This window comes from Antechinus flavipes, chromosome 1, assembly GCF_016432865.1.
Source record: "Antechinus flavipes isolate AdamAnt ecotype Samford, QLD, Australia chromosome 1, AdamAnt_v2, whole genome shotgun sequence".
In the NCBI taxonomy this organism is placed as follows: Eukaryota; Metazoa; Chordata; class Mammalia; order Dasyuromorphia; family Dasyuridae; genus Antechinus; species Antechinus flavipes.
The window spans coordinates 364,765,620-364,783,059 of NC_067398.1; the positions used below are offsets into that span (position 1 = coordinate 364,765,620).

Here is a 17,440-nt window from a genome sequence, read left to right on the forward strand (position 1 = left end):
TAGCCAGACCTCTGTTATAGCGGTAGAGAGAACAGAATGATTTCAAACCTTTAGAATTTTACTATTTAGTAGAAAGTAGTTTTAAACCCATAGGAAGCATCAATTTCAACAACATTCAAAGTTAAGATTAAATAAAGAATCTGGAATGTCAGGAACTTGCATACTAATGCAAGAGATAGGAGAGACAGAAATAGAATTAACAGAAGAGAAAAATACATTGTTGGTTGGTCAATAAACATTTATTAGTATCTACCATGTGTTCTGGGAATAGAAAGCCAGACAAAAGACAGTTCCTGCTTTCAAAGAGTTCACAGTCTAATGGAGCTGGACAGTTTCCATGTTAGAAATTAAAGCATCTTAGTATTATTTTTAAAATAGTTTTGGCCTCTGAGACCTCCTAAAAGGGTCTCCAGGACTCTCAGGGATCACTGGACCACACTTTGAGAACTAATGGACTTGAGTATAGCTAAAGTCCTTTTCAAACATCCCATTATTCTATTCAGTTGATAATTTACTGAATCAGATTTTGTTTCTTCATCTAAATGGTTCAGCAGATTATAATAATTTGAATTTCAATAGTGTTTTAGAGTTTTAAAAAGTGCTTTTCTCAAAATAACTTTAGGAAGTAGCTAGTATAAATATCATCATTATCCCCATTTTACAGATAGGAAAATAGAGACTTTGAGCAGTTAAGTAACTTGTTTGAGGTCTTAATAGATAACTGGGACAAGATTCAAATCCAGCATTAGAGCTCTTCTGACAGTGACTCAGAATGACTGGAATATTTTTATGTTTCTAGTTTTCTTTTAAAATAAAAAGCATCACTCTAAATTGTTCCTTATATATGTGGCTTATGATTTCTGTGTTTTTTTTTTTTTTTTTTTTTATGAGTCAGAGGCCTTAATCAGGGAGAAAATCCCACACACATTCCTCACTTTTACTCTGAAGGTGCTTTTTAAAAATGCTGCTTCATGCTTTAAAAAACAAAGTCTAGATCAGAAGTTTGGCATCTGAGAGAGGAAGTAGTTTAATACAGATTCTGAAGGGTAGAGAATGATTTGTCTTTTCTGGCCATATAAAGCTAGCCCAAAGCTCTTCTTTTACAAATGAGGAAACTGAGGTCTAAAGAGGTTGTAGTGACAGAATCAATTAAACTCAACAAATATTTATTGAGCATCTTCTATATACCAGATAATATGTTAAATAAGAAGCAAAAAACACTCCCTACTCTGAAAGAACAGATTTAAGAATAATCTAATGGTGGGAGGGACAACATACAAACAAATATATACAAAAGAAGCTATATACAGGATAAATAGAATATAATTAATAGAGAGAAGGCACTGGAATCAAGAGGATTTGGGAAGGCTTCCTATGGAAGATGGAATTTTAATTGGAACTTAATGGAAAGTCAGGGAGGTCAGTAGTTGGAGTGGAGAAGGGAGAACATTGTACAAATGGGGGACAGTCAGAGAGATTGCCTGGAGTTGAGAGATGGCGTATCCTGTCCGTTAAACAGCTAAGAATCCAGTGTCACTGAATTGAAGAGTATGTATGCAAGAGAACTGTATAAGAAGAGAGGCAGACAAAAGGGGGTTAGCTTAAGAAGGGTTTAAGAATTCAGTTAGGATTCTAGGACAACAGAACCATTACTCTTTCCACATAGGATTACACTATTGAGATCACAGCATAGTCACAGAATTTGGATAAGAATCAAAGTTCTGTTGGCTTCTAAGTGCAGAAAAAAGTATTTCATGTTGCAAGCAAAGTGTTACAAAAAGTTAAAAAAGTTAAGAAGTGAACGTTAGGGAAGTTGAGATTTCTTTCTTCCCAAAAGGTCCAGGAGCTGTCCTTATGACTCCCTAAGCATCATGGGTGTCTATTCAGATAGCATTGGGTTTTCTAAAGGCTGACAAGAAGGAGCTTGCCTAGCTGATCATCTGGACTGGGACATGGGGCCACTTTGATTATTTTTCTCAAGTTCTATGTGACTGGAACTTCTCTTTGCTTATGAATCAGTGGGTGAAAGGAAAATTGCCTCCTAACCTGTAGATACTTGCAGATGTTTCTCTTATTTATTTTTGGCTTTTTGCCTTTTCATTTTAGTCTTCTACTTTCCTCCCACATCCGACCAACGTCCTGCACAGGGTCACGAATTTAATCTTTCTAAAGCTTAGCTTTAATCAGTTAGTCTGTCTTTCCTGCTCAGCATCCTTTAATACTCCCAATTGCTCATGGGACAAAGTCTTCTTCTTGGCTCTTTACATTATGCTTCTCACCCATCTTCTAGACCTAATCTCTTAGCTCTTTCCTATGCAAATCCTAGACAACTGTTTAGTTTATAATACAATTATATTCACCAACTCTGTCTGCAGAGCTCTCTGTTGGTCACCAGAGATAGTTAAGACATGGTCAGTGATGAACCTTACAATCTTGTAGGTAGGTAAATCAAGCAATCATTCAATTAATTGGTAAGTAGGTATTATGCCAGGCATAAATATAGAAAATAGAAACATACAATTTTATGTGATAAAGGCATTAAAGAGATATAAAAACAAAATCATTAGGTGAAGTCTGAGGAAGAAAACTTTGTCCAAATCCGATAAATGAAGGTTTCATGAAAGAGATGGCATTTGGTTTTTAAAGGATTGGTTATCCATATTAATTGACATTTGTATGTTAGTTTGTCAAATCTGCAAAGCAACATATGATACATGATTCACTTGAGACCAACACCAATGCTGTCGGTATATATTGTTCTTCTGACTCTCATAGTACAGATGAGGAAACGGACAGAAAAATACATGATCTGGTAATGATCAGACACCTAGAAGAGTCAAAAGTGGAATTTAAGTCAGTCCAAGGTCATGTTTTGTTTTGTTTTTTTGTTTGTTTGTTTGTTTGACATTACTTCCTTATAGGAGTTAAAGCTGGGCAGAACTTTAGAGATCACCTAAACTACCTTACAATTTACATATAAATAAACTGAGACTCAGAAAGGTTAAATGATTTAATGTTAAGCACTGGATTTGAATCTAGGTCTTCTGACTCCAATTGATAGGATCATAATTTAGTGTTTTTAAAAAAAATCATGTGAGATGAAGTTGAAATTGAACATGTTTCCTGTGGAGTCTAGAGAAAGGATTACATGACAAAGGTGTCAGAATGACAAAAGGAAAAGATCCAAAGCAGAGGGCTCAGGAGCTAGGGTTCCAGTGATGATAGCTGAGGAAAACTGAGGCCATGATGTAGATGTTTCACCAATTCAGTCAAACCAGAAGAGAAATCTGAGCAAGGAAGAGAAAGGCAGATTGGAAAACTTGCTTAAAAAAGTCAGAAAAGCAAGGAAGTAGAGTGCAAAGAACACAGGAATTGGTTTCAGATCTGGGTTTCAGTTCTAGCTCTTCCACTTACCATTTAATGTGACCTTGGACAAACCATTTCACTTCAGTTTCCTTTTCTATAAAATGGTATTGAACTAGAAAAAATGTTGTAATATACTTCCCAGAGTATAAGAAGACAAATGTGAGGATGAAACACACACATGGATATATATGTATGTATATCTATCTATCTATCTATCTATCTATCTATCTATCTATCTATCTATCTATACAGAGAAAGAGAGAGAGAGAGAGAGAGAGAGAGAGAGAGAGAGAGAGGAGAGAGAGAGAGAGAGAAACAGAAACAGAAACAGACAGACACAAAGAGAGACAGAGAGATAGAAAAAGAGAGAGAGGGACAGAGAGAGAAAAAAAAGAGAGAGAGGGAGAAGGAGAGAAAGAGGAAGAAAGAGGGAGAGAAAAAAGAGGGAGAGGTAAAGAGAAAGGAAGAGGCGAGAAAGAGAATGAGAATGGAATTCAGTAAACATGGAGTCATCATGGCATCAGATCAAAAATGCATTCAAGGCTAAGAAACTATGTGTATCAGTACCTTCTCAAAGTCTTGTAAAGTTCTGGAATTATTGCTCCCCAAAAGATCTTAAAGGAACACTGAACTTGATAGAATGGATTGGTAAACACTGAAATGGCTGACTAGAGTAAATTTCTCTGAATAACTTTAGACACAAGGGTCCTGAAAATCTTGTTATAATTCAGTTTTTGTTCAGCTGTGTCTGACTCTTCATGATTCCATTTTAGGTTTTTCTTGGCAAAGATACTGGAGTGGTTTATTTCCTTCTCAACTCATTTTACAGATGAGAAAACTGAGGCAAACAGAGTTAAGTGACTTGCCCAGAGTCACACAGCCAGTATGTATCTTTAGTCATATTAAAATGCAGCAAAATGAATCTTCCTGACTCCAGTGGTACTCTATCCACTGTGTCACCTAACTGTCCTAACATTTTGGGAGCAACTTATATATGTTGATTTGAAGGTAAGAACATAGATCTCATGACTTCCCTTTCATCATACCCAGCCCTTGAGGCTAGATTTGGTATTAAAGTCTTTATAATAATCTATTAGAGTAGATTGGATAATTAGACCATTTCCAAATTCCCAGTACCTTTAAAGCTCAGCATTTGCTTGAAAGTAGAGGGGTACTTTGGACCACAAATCTAATCTCATTCATTGAAATGAAATTACATCTGTTTGATGCTTTGCAAATCTTAAAATACTATACAAGTATGAACTATTTTTTATCATTATTATCCCATTTTCATTTCATTTTATTATTATTATTGTTGTTGTTGTTATTTTTGTCCTTGGGAAGGGAACATTGCTAAACACGATTGTAAATATTAAAACCCACTAGAGATTAAATAAGATGCATAAAATTGAAGCCTACAGAACATCATTATCTCCAAGAGCTGAATGCCTCTTATATAATAATAATGATAATGAGGATAGTAGCTAACATTAATTCCTTGAATTTGCACAGAGTTTTAGACTTTCCAAAAGATTTCCAAGCCTAATATCCTAAATTATCTTTAAAATATTCCGATGAAGTAAGAAGCCTATGTTTTCTTATTTACTTCTTTTTGATAATAAGAAAAGCGAGATTGAGAGTTGAAATTTGGTGTAGCATAATGGACAAAACCCTGGATTGGAATGGAAGAGGAGGAGGATCAGTCTTTATGAAATATTTACTATGTGCCAGGCACTGTGCTAAGCATTGAAAATAAAAATAAAGGCAAAAAACAGTGTCTACTTCCAAGGATCTCCTGGGATAATGGGAAGGAAAACATGTAACAACTATGTACAAACAAGACACATATAGGAGAAATTGGAGAGAATCATAGAGATCTGAATTCAGATGCCAACCTTGAGAAATACAATCTTAGGCAAATAGCTTCTCAGAGCCTCAGTTGTGAAGAAAGGGCTTTGTAAAGTATCGTGTGCTATATAAATGGGATCTATTAGCTCAGTTTTAATTTGCCTATGTCAAATAACTAGCTAAAAACAGAATTAACACTAGAATTCATGTCTTCCTGATTCTTATTTTAGAGCCTTCTACTGTGTATGGAATATGCTTCTTTAAATTTCAAATAATTAGTACATTTGGCTAATCAACTAATAAGTACCTTTTGACCATTTACTATATGCTTACCATTGTTAGGGACTGTGTGCGTGTGTGGGGAGGGAGAGAAAGAGCTGGATTTCTACTCTCAAGGAGGTTTGCTAGGGAGATAAGACTAACAGAACTATAGCAATGATAAACCATACAAATTTACAAGAAAATTCATAATTAAGCACTAAATTTGTGTGGTATCTTCAGTACCCAATTTTCTTCAGAGAAGAGGAAATGAGGGCTGACATAATATATTTTTCAGGGAAAGTTTCATAGTGGAGGTGGGCTTAATAGAATATAGGGAAGTGACTGTTGAATTATTTTCTTTATATCTCCAGTTCCTGATATCCAGTAGGAATTGAATAAATTGTTGATTTATTGATTGCTAAAACAGGTTATTGAAAAGGAAGAAGGTAAAGATTAGAACGGAGTGGTTATGAGCATGATATGTTTGTGAGAGACAGTAGTAATCAACCTTATTGAAGATGAAGGATATTTTGAAGAGTAGATAAAAACAAGTCTGAATCAGCAGCCTGAGGACAGAGTACAGATACTCCAGGCCAGGCAAAGAAATGGACATTATCTTTTATAGACAAGAGGTAATCACTGAATGGTTTTCTACATAATGCTTTTTATTGAAGAGAGCTGATCTTTATAAAATATTTTAAATATTTTCAAAATTATTTTTCTACTATCAAGCATTTAAATTTTTATTTAAATTATTTTCAAACATTCATTATCAAGAATTTAAATATTTTCAATTATTATTTCTATTATCAAACATTTTGTCTTCTCTCTTTCTCATTAACTAAAATGAAAGGAAGAAAGAAAAGACAGAAAATAAAAGAAATGCAAGGAACTCCAGTAAGCACAAACAAAATATATTCCTAAATTGGTCGTGTCCAAAAAATGAATATTTTATTCTACATCCAGTCTTCTAGTTCTTTTCCTATGGAGAGCTAGTGTCCTTCCCTCCTCTGAACATAGAGAATGTATGGGGTATCATGCATAAGAGGTATACAGGTTGAAAAATTAAGGACCTTTCTTTAGTAACCATATCTATGAAAGAATTTAAGCACTTGTATGTATGTCTTACCTTCCCAAGCAAGATTTTGAGTACCGTTTTTCTAACTATGTTTTAGTCTCTTGCATTCATAATTTTGCAAATGAAGAAAAAGCCACATAGTGTGTAAATAATTTGTTCAAGATCACATAGCTAGTTAGTATTAATATGTACTAAAATTATTGAAATAACAGCATCTCAGATTTGGAAGGAACCAAATGTTGAACATCATAGGTTCAATAACTGAATCCAGTAGCACTCTACTGGATTCTAGTAGATATGGCTTTACAAGGTGATAAGAATCTATTAATCACTTTAATTTGGGTCTAGTTATCAAACCATTTCTGAATACTCAACTACATTATTATCACCTCTCCATCCTTTCTATTAGGATACTGCTGTGCAGAAATGGTCAAAAACCTTGCTAAAATGTGGATATACCATATCTGTAGACGTTCCTTGATTTGTCAGTCTAGTAATTGTCAAAAGAGTTTCCTCTTACATTATTTTATCATTACTTGTTGATGAATACCTTTCAGAATATCCACAAACCATTCTTTTATAGTCCACTTGAATATTTTGCTGAGCATTGGTCTTATAGTTTATTAAATCCAACTTCTCTTCCCTTTCAAAAAAAACTTCAGACCTATGACAGTGTTGGAAATAAAAATAAAAGCTAAAGACAATCCTTATGATCAAATGAAGTGACACTATGCAACAACTAAATACAAACAAAATACAAACATGAGAAACTGGAGGAAATCACAGAGACCTGAATTCATATTCCAACTCTGAGAAAAACAACCTGTGCTCCTTTGGGCAAATCATTTAACCTCTCACAGCCTCATTTTCTCCATCTAGACAAGGTTTATAATCCTATTGCAATCTTATAGCATTGTTGTGAAGAAAGCACTTTGTCAAGTATAATAGCTATTAATTAAGTGACTTGTCAATGTCAAATAACTGGCAAGCAATAAAATCAGGACTAGAACCTTTGAAAAGGTAAAGACCTTGCCTTGGTAACCACATCAGTAAGATGGAAGATTTACAAAGTATTTAAGCACTATTTAGTTCCTATTGACAGGAACCCAAGTTTACCCTCATCTACCAACATACCCTTTTCCATGCTGAATCAATCAATCAATTAATCAATCAATCACCAAGCATTCATTAAGCACCTTCTCTGTGCCAGACACCTTTCCATAGACTGGAGAACACAAAAACAAAAGTCAGACAATCCCTGATATGAAATTGCTTTCTTTTCAATGGGATTTGGGTAGAGAGGTATGGATGCTCACAGATAAGCAAATGCTGGATATTCACAAATATGACAAAGTGATTAGGGATGAGAGATAATTAATTACTAACAATGGGGAGAAGAAAGGTCTCTTGAAGGAGCTGAGCTTCAAAGAGAGTGAGGGGTTATATACAAAAGGCAGAGGTGAAGAGGGATTTTAGATTTGGGGGAATGGCAGCTTTTGTGTAATGTCTGAATGATTTTATTCTCTTTGCATCAAACTAGATCCCTTCTTCTCCTAAGCTCTGTTAAGGCTATTGCCTTATTCCTATTACCTTCGTCATGGAATCTTCCCTGATCAACCGCATCTGGCTTTGATTGTCCTATTCATTTTGGTAATATGCACCCCCAGCAGTTCTGTGCTCAGCTTGGGAAAGATTCAGCAGTTCTTTCACATTTCCATCTGAGTGTGAGGTCCTTGAAGGTAGGACTCAAACCTGTTCCTTTCTCAGCATCTCCCCCAGTCATAAGCTTTTGTGTTGCAAGGCCCTTGAGATTTCAGTGCCTAGTACAGTGCTTGTTATTTATCCATTGCTAGAGAAAGGGCATTTGGCTGACTTAAGGTCACAATTCACAGTTTCCTGGGAACAAGAAATGGAAAATCACTTGACTTTGGTACATAGACATTTGACCAGGTAGTTGGCTTTCTTAGTTTCTCAGGCTATTTCTGTCCTTCCATGCTGTATATGTCCATATTGCAGACACATTTTAGGTCAGTTAGCAGGAAGAAAGATAAAAACTTCTGCTTATTGAGCATTTCCTGGATAAGGTCAGATGTTTTAAATTACAGAATCCTATAGCTAGACTGGAATCTTAAAAAGCCAACTTGACTATTCCTCTGCCTTCAGGCAGGATTACAAGGAAACTCCCAACAGATGTAAATCTCTTTTGAATCTGAAATCTTATAGTTTCTGTTTTGATATAATCATTGATTAATTGCTGAGACTTGATAACCCAGAAAATAGTTTTGATCTAGACATGTCAAACCACTTATGATCTACCTTTTGTCATTGTAACAATTACAATGCACACTAGGAAAAGTTATTTTGTGTTCTTTCAATTGGGATTGTACATCAGTTGGGGAATTTCTGAAAAAGTTATGGTATAGAAATGTAATAGAATACTATTATGCCTTAAGAAATGATAAAATAGATGGTTTCAGTAAAACCTGGCAAGATTTATATGAATTGATACAGAATGAGATAGGAAAAACAGGGGAACAATATACATAAAATAACAACACTATACAAAGAGCTTTGAAAATCCTAAAATCTCTGATCAATACAGTGACCAATTTAATGGATCAATTAGTCCAGAAAACTGATGTTGAAGTAAGTTATCCCACTTCTTAACAAAGAGATAATGGACTCAGGGTGCAGAATGAGAAATGGTTTTTGTTGTTGTTGTTGTTGTTGTTGTTTGTTTGTTTTTGGAAATGGCTAATGTAAGATTTTGATTTGCTTTACTCTACATATTTGCTACAATGGGCTTTCTCATTTTTTTTTAAAGTTGGAGATGGGAGAATAGAAAATATAATTTTTGTTAATTGAAAAAAAATTTAAACCTGGGGTTGCCATGTTTCCTGGGATTAGTTGAAAATGGAAATATCATATGCATGAACCACTGGTCATGTGTTCCACTAAACCACTAGGTAAAAACCAAAGTGATTGCTGTCATCCCTTAGAGCATCTTGCCTCAAAAGAAAATATTGTATTTCACAAAATATTGTACAAAGTTAAAATTGGCCCATGGCAAAATTGTGGTGTCTTCTAACTTCTATTTTATCATCTTATTCTTTTCATATAGTTCTTAATCCCATAACCATCCTCTTCTTTCTCTCTTGCCCTGTGACTGTCTCCTTCAAATCTAGTCAAAGCAATAGGAAGATTTAGGATATGATTGGGGAGAATGTTAATGTGAGAAATATAAACTTTTTCTTGTAGTAATAGAGACACATTGAAGGTTTTTGAGGAGAGTGGGAGGTTTTTTATTTTTATTTCTATTTTTATTGTTTATTTTTGTTTTGAGCAAACTTAGTTATGAGTTAGGAAGCAAAAAGGCTTCATTTGCAAACATCTATGCCTATTATATATTTTTTAAAACACCACACAAAGAATTAACATGGTCAAATAGAAAAGAATGCTGGACTGCAAGTTGGGAGATATAGCTTCTAGCACTGACAAAATAGTGATGAGCAACTATGGACAAATTGCTTAACTTTATTGAGGTTACTTATTTTTTATCTTACTGAGCTTTAGTATTCTTTCCAGTTATATGGGGTTGATATCTGCCTTATCTATCTAATACAGCTATTGTAATATTTTAAATGAGACTATATTAAACTCTCTTTGAAATTGTCAAATACTTTATATAGTTATATATGATTATGTAACTTTTATGGACACAGTGAAAATTCTTATTAACATTTCTATAGTTAATGTTTTACCAAAATTCAAGACTTGCCTCCAGGGGCTCCATTAAATTATCTAATTTACTAATATACCAAATTTTTGTGAGTTAACCCACTTTTCAGTCATGCTGGGTAAAGATTCCTATTACTGGTATAGAAATTAGCCCAGAAGACTCTTAGAATCATATTTCTTAAACTAAACTTTAAAGAGCTTAATACTTTGGATAGAAAGACTCAGTCTCTCATATCTCTCTGCCTTCCCCACCTCCAATTTACTCTTCCTTTCAATTCCACAGACATGGGTCTATTCAGGGTGCTATTGAATGGTTCATTCCTAGAAAGATGCTACCTGAACACATTCTCAAGCTACCCAAATCAGCCACTTGATTATTTAGGATTTAGTGTGCCTATAATAGGCCCCTTCTAGTTAGAATTAGGAACAGGGATTAGAACTGGATTTAGTGTATTTTTGAGCTCACAGTAGGTGCTCAATTAATATGTGATGATGTAATAATTGATTTCCTCTGTTCCTTTAAAAAAAGCATAGAAGATTACCTGTGCTTATGTTATATTTATCTTTATCTCTCCTGCCTTCATTTCTAAATTTCTCAGGGGAAAAGGGTTAAATTTAATTATATTTTAAAAGGATACTGGTTTAAAAATTGAATTGTTTTGTTCTTTATATTCCAATACTTGGAAATTTCTAGTCTAGTTTTTAGATCCATTGTAGAGAAGTGTTTTAGAAAACATAGCGTGAAAGGAGAGGGGAAAAAGAAAAGGAAGACACTAAGAGATTTAATGATACCCCCAATCACAAAGTCATGGCTTCTAAAGCTAGAAGGAAGGAAAGAACTGGGAGAAACTGCTCAGGATTTATTATAGGACAGATAATAAAAGTCATGTTTTGTTGAGGCTTTCCTCATTTGAAAACCAAATGAAACCTAAACCAGATTTTAAACACAAAACTGAAAGGAATCTCAGAGTTCAGCTGGTCTAATTCCTTCTTTTTAGAGATAAACAAAGACTTGGGGAAATTAAGTGACTTGACCAAGGAGACAAGAGAGGGGGACTTGAAGCCAAGTCCTATGACTCTGGAGCCAGAACTCTTTCCATTGAATTCCATTAGTTCATGCTTTGTCAGGATGCAATTTCTGAAATATGAAGTTTCTCTAGTTCCCAAGAGACACCAGCAGACCCTCCCTTCCCCTGCCTGGGTCAAGAGAAACGTCACTTTTGTATTGCTTCATGCTCCACTCAAAGAAAACTTCTAAAAATACTTAGGAAATGTCACTGAGGGTGCTGGAATGAAATTCAGAGCAGAAAAAAAGCAAGCAAGACAAACTAGGCTTTCAAAGAAAATTGAAGCTCTGGAGAGCCTTCAACTATTTTGATTTATATTTAAACATTTTTTGAGATTGAAGTCTTGATTAGCTCAGTCCTCTCAAGTTCTCCTTCAGTTCTGATTTATGGGGAAGCCAGGCCAGAGCAAATGAAAGCTAAATGAGGTATTCTTTAAAATTACCTTGGAACGCTTGGAGGAGGGAAGGAACACTGACAAGGAGACTAAAAGGAAGGTGATGATTCAGGGAGATGGGCTCCTGAAACCGCACATCTTTAGGAGATGGGATGCCTGTGAGGGGAAAGGGGTTGGAGGAGGAGGAACCTGGGTTTTAGGACCACCATGTCCCAGCCTGGAAGGCACTTGGGCTTAGTTTTTAAACATGATAGGGCTCAGTTATCCGAGGATGCCTTTGGAAAGTGCAGTGGGCAGTGAGTTTCAGACACTTTTTTATAACAAATCTGAAAAACTTTTTAGCATAGGGAGGAATAATAAAGATAACAAGCAAAGTGGTATGATTCAAAGCTTATTCTGGCAGACATTGGAGGGGTTATACACTGTGAGTTGAAAAGGGGATCATGTCTCTGCTATGCTAAGTGAGCAGCAAGTCAGAAGGACCACCTGCCCTTTTCTCTTTAGTGGACTCCACTGTTTGATCTAAGGGAGTACTTTCCCCTGGTCCACTTTCATTATCTCTTCCCTGCCCTAGACCCTAAGGTGGCTCCCTCATGACTGATGAGCCTGGCCATGAAGACCTTTGTCATCATGACTTTTATGATCTTACTTCCTCCACTACTCTATACAAACATCTAATTCCTTTTATTGCCTTTCTCCCCAAAACACAGTCTCATTTCTGATTTTTCTGACCACATTCTTCATATCTGCTCTCCTGCTCTTCTCCAAATTCTATCTTTCCTTCAAAGCCCAGCCCAAGTTTGACCTTCTTTATGGAATTTTATCTGCTCCTCCTTGATCAGAATTCTTTTTTCTGTTTGAGCTTCTGTGGCACTTAAGAGTCAGTACCAAGCTGAAAGGCACCATAGGGTGCCATGCCTGGAATCAGATAGATTCATCTGGCCTCAGACCCTTCCTGGCTGTGTATCCCTGGGTAAGTCACTTAACCCTGTTTGGCTCAGTTTCCTTATCTGTAAAATGATCTGGAGCAGGAAATAGCAAATCACTCCAGTCTCTGTGCCAAGAAAACTCTAATGAGGTCATGAAAAGTGAGACATGACTGTAATGACTGAATAACTACCATGGGTTTAGCTTTTTTTTTTTTTTTTTTTTTTTTTTTTTTACTGCTGAAGCAATTGGGATTAAGTGATTCGCCCAGAGTCACACAACCAAGAAGTGTGTCTGAGGCCACATTTGAACTCAGGCCCTCCTGATTTCAGAGCTAGTGCACTATCCATTGCACCATCTACCTGTCCCTAGTGTTTAATTATTCTTTAACTACTTCAGAAGTATAGATGTCATCTTCAGTGGAGTATATACATCCTGAGAGCAGGGGCCATGATTTACATGTCTATTGTTTTGCATACAGCGGCTAACACAATGTAGAAGAGTAGGTGATCCACAAATACTTCTGGAATGATTATCCCTTCACTTTTTGGTGAGTTATTTATATCAATATTATCTCATCCAATGTATTTTCTTCATTTTCATTTTCTATTGTGTTATTTTCAAGGGTGTGCTGGAGCCAGCTCAAATTGGATCCAAAGATCAAATTTTAACATTTTCAGTCTAAGTATTTATGTCTCAGAAATTGGCAAATGCTACAAATCAGCCTTGATATATTATTTTGTTTATTATCTAGACTTAAGGAAGTGATGGAAAAGTTGTTAATGTTAGAGAATAAACTTAAAATATGTCATGATGACATTTCTCCCCCCCCCAAAGTCAATCATTAAACACCTACTAGTATACCCCTGATTATATTGAAATTAATTGTTTAATCAATAAATACATTTAAACCTCCTTGAACCTGTTTATATTTTGGCCTGATCTCGTGTAGTATGACTTTCATCATTTCTACAAATCTGAGGAAGCAAAAGTAAAGGCAAGTATTCACTGAAAGAACAATTATCCTGACTGAGGGTCTGTGGTTAAATCACCATGGGTATGCCCATCACTGATGCAAATTACAACCCCTCTGTTACTTAATAGAAAGTCCTCACAATTGGCCAAAACACTCATCACCCTGTGGTCAACCTGCTGATAAGCCTCTTGGGATTTAGTTAAGCTGATCTAAAAAGCATAGATGGACAACTCACCACTAAGCTGCCATACTAATCCTTTCTTTCTTTCTTTCTTTTTTTTTCCCTTCCCTTCCTGTACCTTTTATTGAAAGACTGTTGAAGATAGTAATCAGATAAACAATAAAATAGTCTGACTTGCTTTCCTGATAGTTAACACTGCAGTGCAACACAAAAATAATGATTGTCTCCAGGTAATACATAAATACCCAAGGCAAATAAAACCAACATATCTAGCATTAATGATTACTGATCCTAGACAAGTCTGCAAAGCTTGACCAAAATAATCTGAACATAAGACAGCTAATAAAAAAGAGTATTTTTTTATACATGTTAAAATCAGTACTTCTATAGTAATACAAATAATATTATACTTTTTTTTTTTGCATTTTTGTTACTGAAGACCACTTTCAGAAATGGTTAATTTGTATATAAAATGTCATTCTTAAATGTCCTATCTCTTAGTCATTCAAGAAATGATTAAGTATGTACAGCTCTAAAGATGAAACATACTTAATGATCTGATGCATGGCGTTATTAGAGAACTCAAAATATCTTTTAAGAAACCTGTTCCTTCACTGCTGGACAGTTGGGAATACGAAGGGGCTGTTAATGCAATTGATCTCCCAAGTGTTTTCTGGTTTTCCATTTTCTCTGTGATACACAAAAAGAGCTGAAATGAACACAGCTTTTTTTTTTTTTTTAAAGCAAAATAGCCATTTATTCAGTCTCTTATCACACTAAAATATTCTGTGCATTAAGATACTACAGTTGGAACACCTTTTATAACAGGCACAATGGACAGTAAATTATATTTTATGTAACTGATTATAAAAGTGTGAAGTAAAAATGACTTATTGGTTCCTTTTAACATCACTGGTAAACATAATTCAGCAGCAGACATTTGAGGCACCCAATCTTAGTAAAATATGCCATAAGAATAGCAATCATGTCATTTTTTACTTTAATCCCTGTCTTAAGTCAATATTAATATATAGAGACAACAAACTTTTTCAATGGCATATTACTAAGATTTTAGCAGTAGTTTTATGTAATAAGACATATACCATACTAGGCCTGCCACTTAACTTGTTTGTAGCAATTTAGCTTCAATATAAAGTTGTTAAATATAAAAAAAAAACCTTGATTTTTACATGCTAAATATTTTCAGCAAGTATTCAATTAAATAGTTAATGAACTTATTATAGCAAAAATAAGGAATTACAATACTTGAAACAATGCAACCAGAACATAATGCATAAAAAATGGTCATTGGTTATAATATAATTTCCCTAGCTAGTTAAAACTTAAAAATAGTATAAAACATGCAAAATATTTCAGAACATTTTAGCTATTTATACTAAAAAAACCCAGTGTATGAAGTGATTCCCTCCAAAGTGTAATGAAAATTAATTCAAATTATGTAACAATCTACTGCTAAAAATATTAAAAAGATTAAAGTGGAGGTAAGTTTCCTAGGTTTTGGAGCTCACTCATGCTGCCAAGTACTATCTTTCTTTGCTACTTTAAGGAGCTAGCAGATAGTAGAGCTCCAAGAATGCCTGATTCACTAACAATTCCTGGTCTCCCTAGGAAGCACATTGTCTGTTCTGGTCAAATAGATAGGATGTTTAAGTATAAAAAAGCACACTAGTCAGCTAGCTAAAATAATAGCAATTCCCTACTCATCCCACCCTATCCTCTAGGTCAGGGGTGAGAGACATCCTGCCCATGGGTAATGTAAGGCCTGAGGGTTGTACAAGGCCCTACAAATCATTTGGTCTGGCCCTGTAAGGCAACTAAGGTGATGATGAGCTGAAAGCTAGATACAATAACCTACCACTGCTTGAGGTCTATATGTTGATAATTCTGAATGGATTGGGATGAACTATATTATAAAACAGTGGCCATCAAAGCCATTTGGCACTGGCTAAGAAATAGAGTAGTGGATAATGGAATAGGTTAGGTATATAAGACATAATAGTCAATGACTGGTAATCTAGTATTTGATAAACCCAAAGACTCTGGTTTCTGGGATAAGAACTCAACATTTGACAAAAATTGCTGGAAAATGGGAAAATAGCATGGCAGAAACTAGACATCGACCAACAGCAATCACCTTATACCAAGACAAGATAGAAATAGGTTTGTGATTTAGACATAAAGGGTGTTAACTATAAGCAAATTAGGAGAGCAAGGGATAGTCTATCTGTTGGATCTGTGGAGAAGGGAGAATCAAAGAAGATCCTAGAGATCATCACAAAATGCAAAATGGATAATTTTGATTACATTAAATTTAAGAGTTTTTGCACAAACAAAACCAATGCAACCAAGATTAGAAGAGAAGCAGAAAGTAGGAAAACTTTTTTTTATAGCAGTGTTTCTGATAAAGGCCTCATTTTAAAATATATAGAGAAATGAGTCAAATTTATAAGAATATAAATCATTCCCCAATGGATATGAATAGATAACTTTTGGATGAAGAAATTAAAGCCACTTCTTGTCATATGAAAAATGCTCTAAATCACTACTGATTAGAGAATTACAAATTAAGACAATTCTGAGGTGCCATTTTACACTTCTCAGATTGACTAAAGTGAAATGAAAATATAATTACAAATGTTTGATGGGATGTGGGAAAACTGAGATATTATTATAGCATTAGTGAAGTTGTGAAATGATCCAACCATTCTGGACAGCATTTTGGAACTGTGCCCGATGGACTATAAATCTGTGCACACCCTTTGACCCAGCATTATCTCAACTAGATCTGTATCCCAAAGAGATCATAAAAAAGGGAAAAGGACCCGCGTGTGCAAAAATATTTCTAGCAGTCTTTTGTAGCATCAAGGAACTGGAAATTGAGTGGATGCCCATAAATTGGGAATGGCTGAAAAAAATTATGTTACGTGAATGTAATGGAATATTATTGTTCTATAAGAAAGGTTGAACAGGCTGATTTTAGAAAAGCCTGGAAAGACGTACATAAACTGATGCTGAGTGAAGTGAGCAGAATCAAAAGAACATTGTACACAATAATAAAGATTATGCAATGTCAATTGGGTTGGACATGACTCTTAGCAATGTGGTGATTCAAGGCAATTCCAATAGACTTGTGCAAACTGCCATCTATATCCAGAGAAAGAACTATGGAGACTGAATGAGGATCGAAGTATACTATTTTCACTATTTTTTTCCTTTCCTTTTTGTCGTGATTTTTCTTGCACAACATGACAAATATGGAAATATATTTAAAAGAATTACATATATTTAACCTATATCAAGTTATTTGCTGTCTTTGGGAAAGGCAGGAGGCAAGGGAGGGAGAAAGATTTCAACAAAAGTCTTACAAAAAGGTATATTGAAAACTATCTTTACAACTATTTGGAAAAAATAAAATACTATTGACAATTAAAAAATATATATTCATTATCTAAAAAATTTTACTTTATTTCCTAATTTCTCAAATACCAATTGGGCCTGAGTATATTACCTTTCAGATGTAAGAATTCTGGGGAGAAAAATCAAACCAAAGAAGGTGAATGTATTCCATGTAATAAGCAGCAGG

At 34.8% G+C, this 17,440-nt stretch overlaps 2 long non-coding RNA genes across 2 annotated transcripts in view; one reads left to right on the forward strand and one right to left on the reverse strand.

Moving 5' to 3' along the window:
- LOC127543544 (uncharacterized) overlaps positions 1-17,440 on the forward strand; it is a 173,656-nt gene that overhangs the window by 142,838 nt on the left and 13,378 nt on the right. The gene's annotated exons all lie outside the window — the stretch shown is intronic.
- LOC127543545 (uncharacterized) overlaps positions 1-17,440 on the reverse strand; it is a 592,679-nt gene that overhangs the window by 58,933 nt on the left and 516,306 nt on the right. The window lies entirely within an intron of this gene.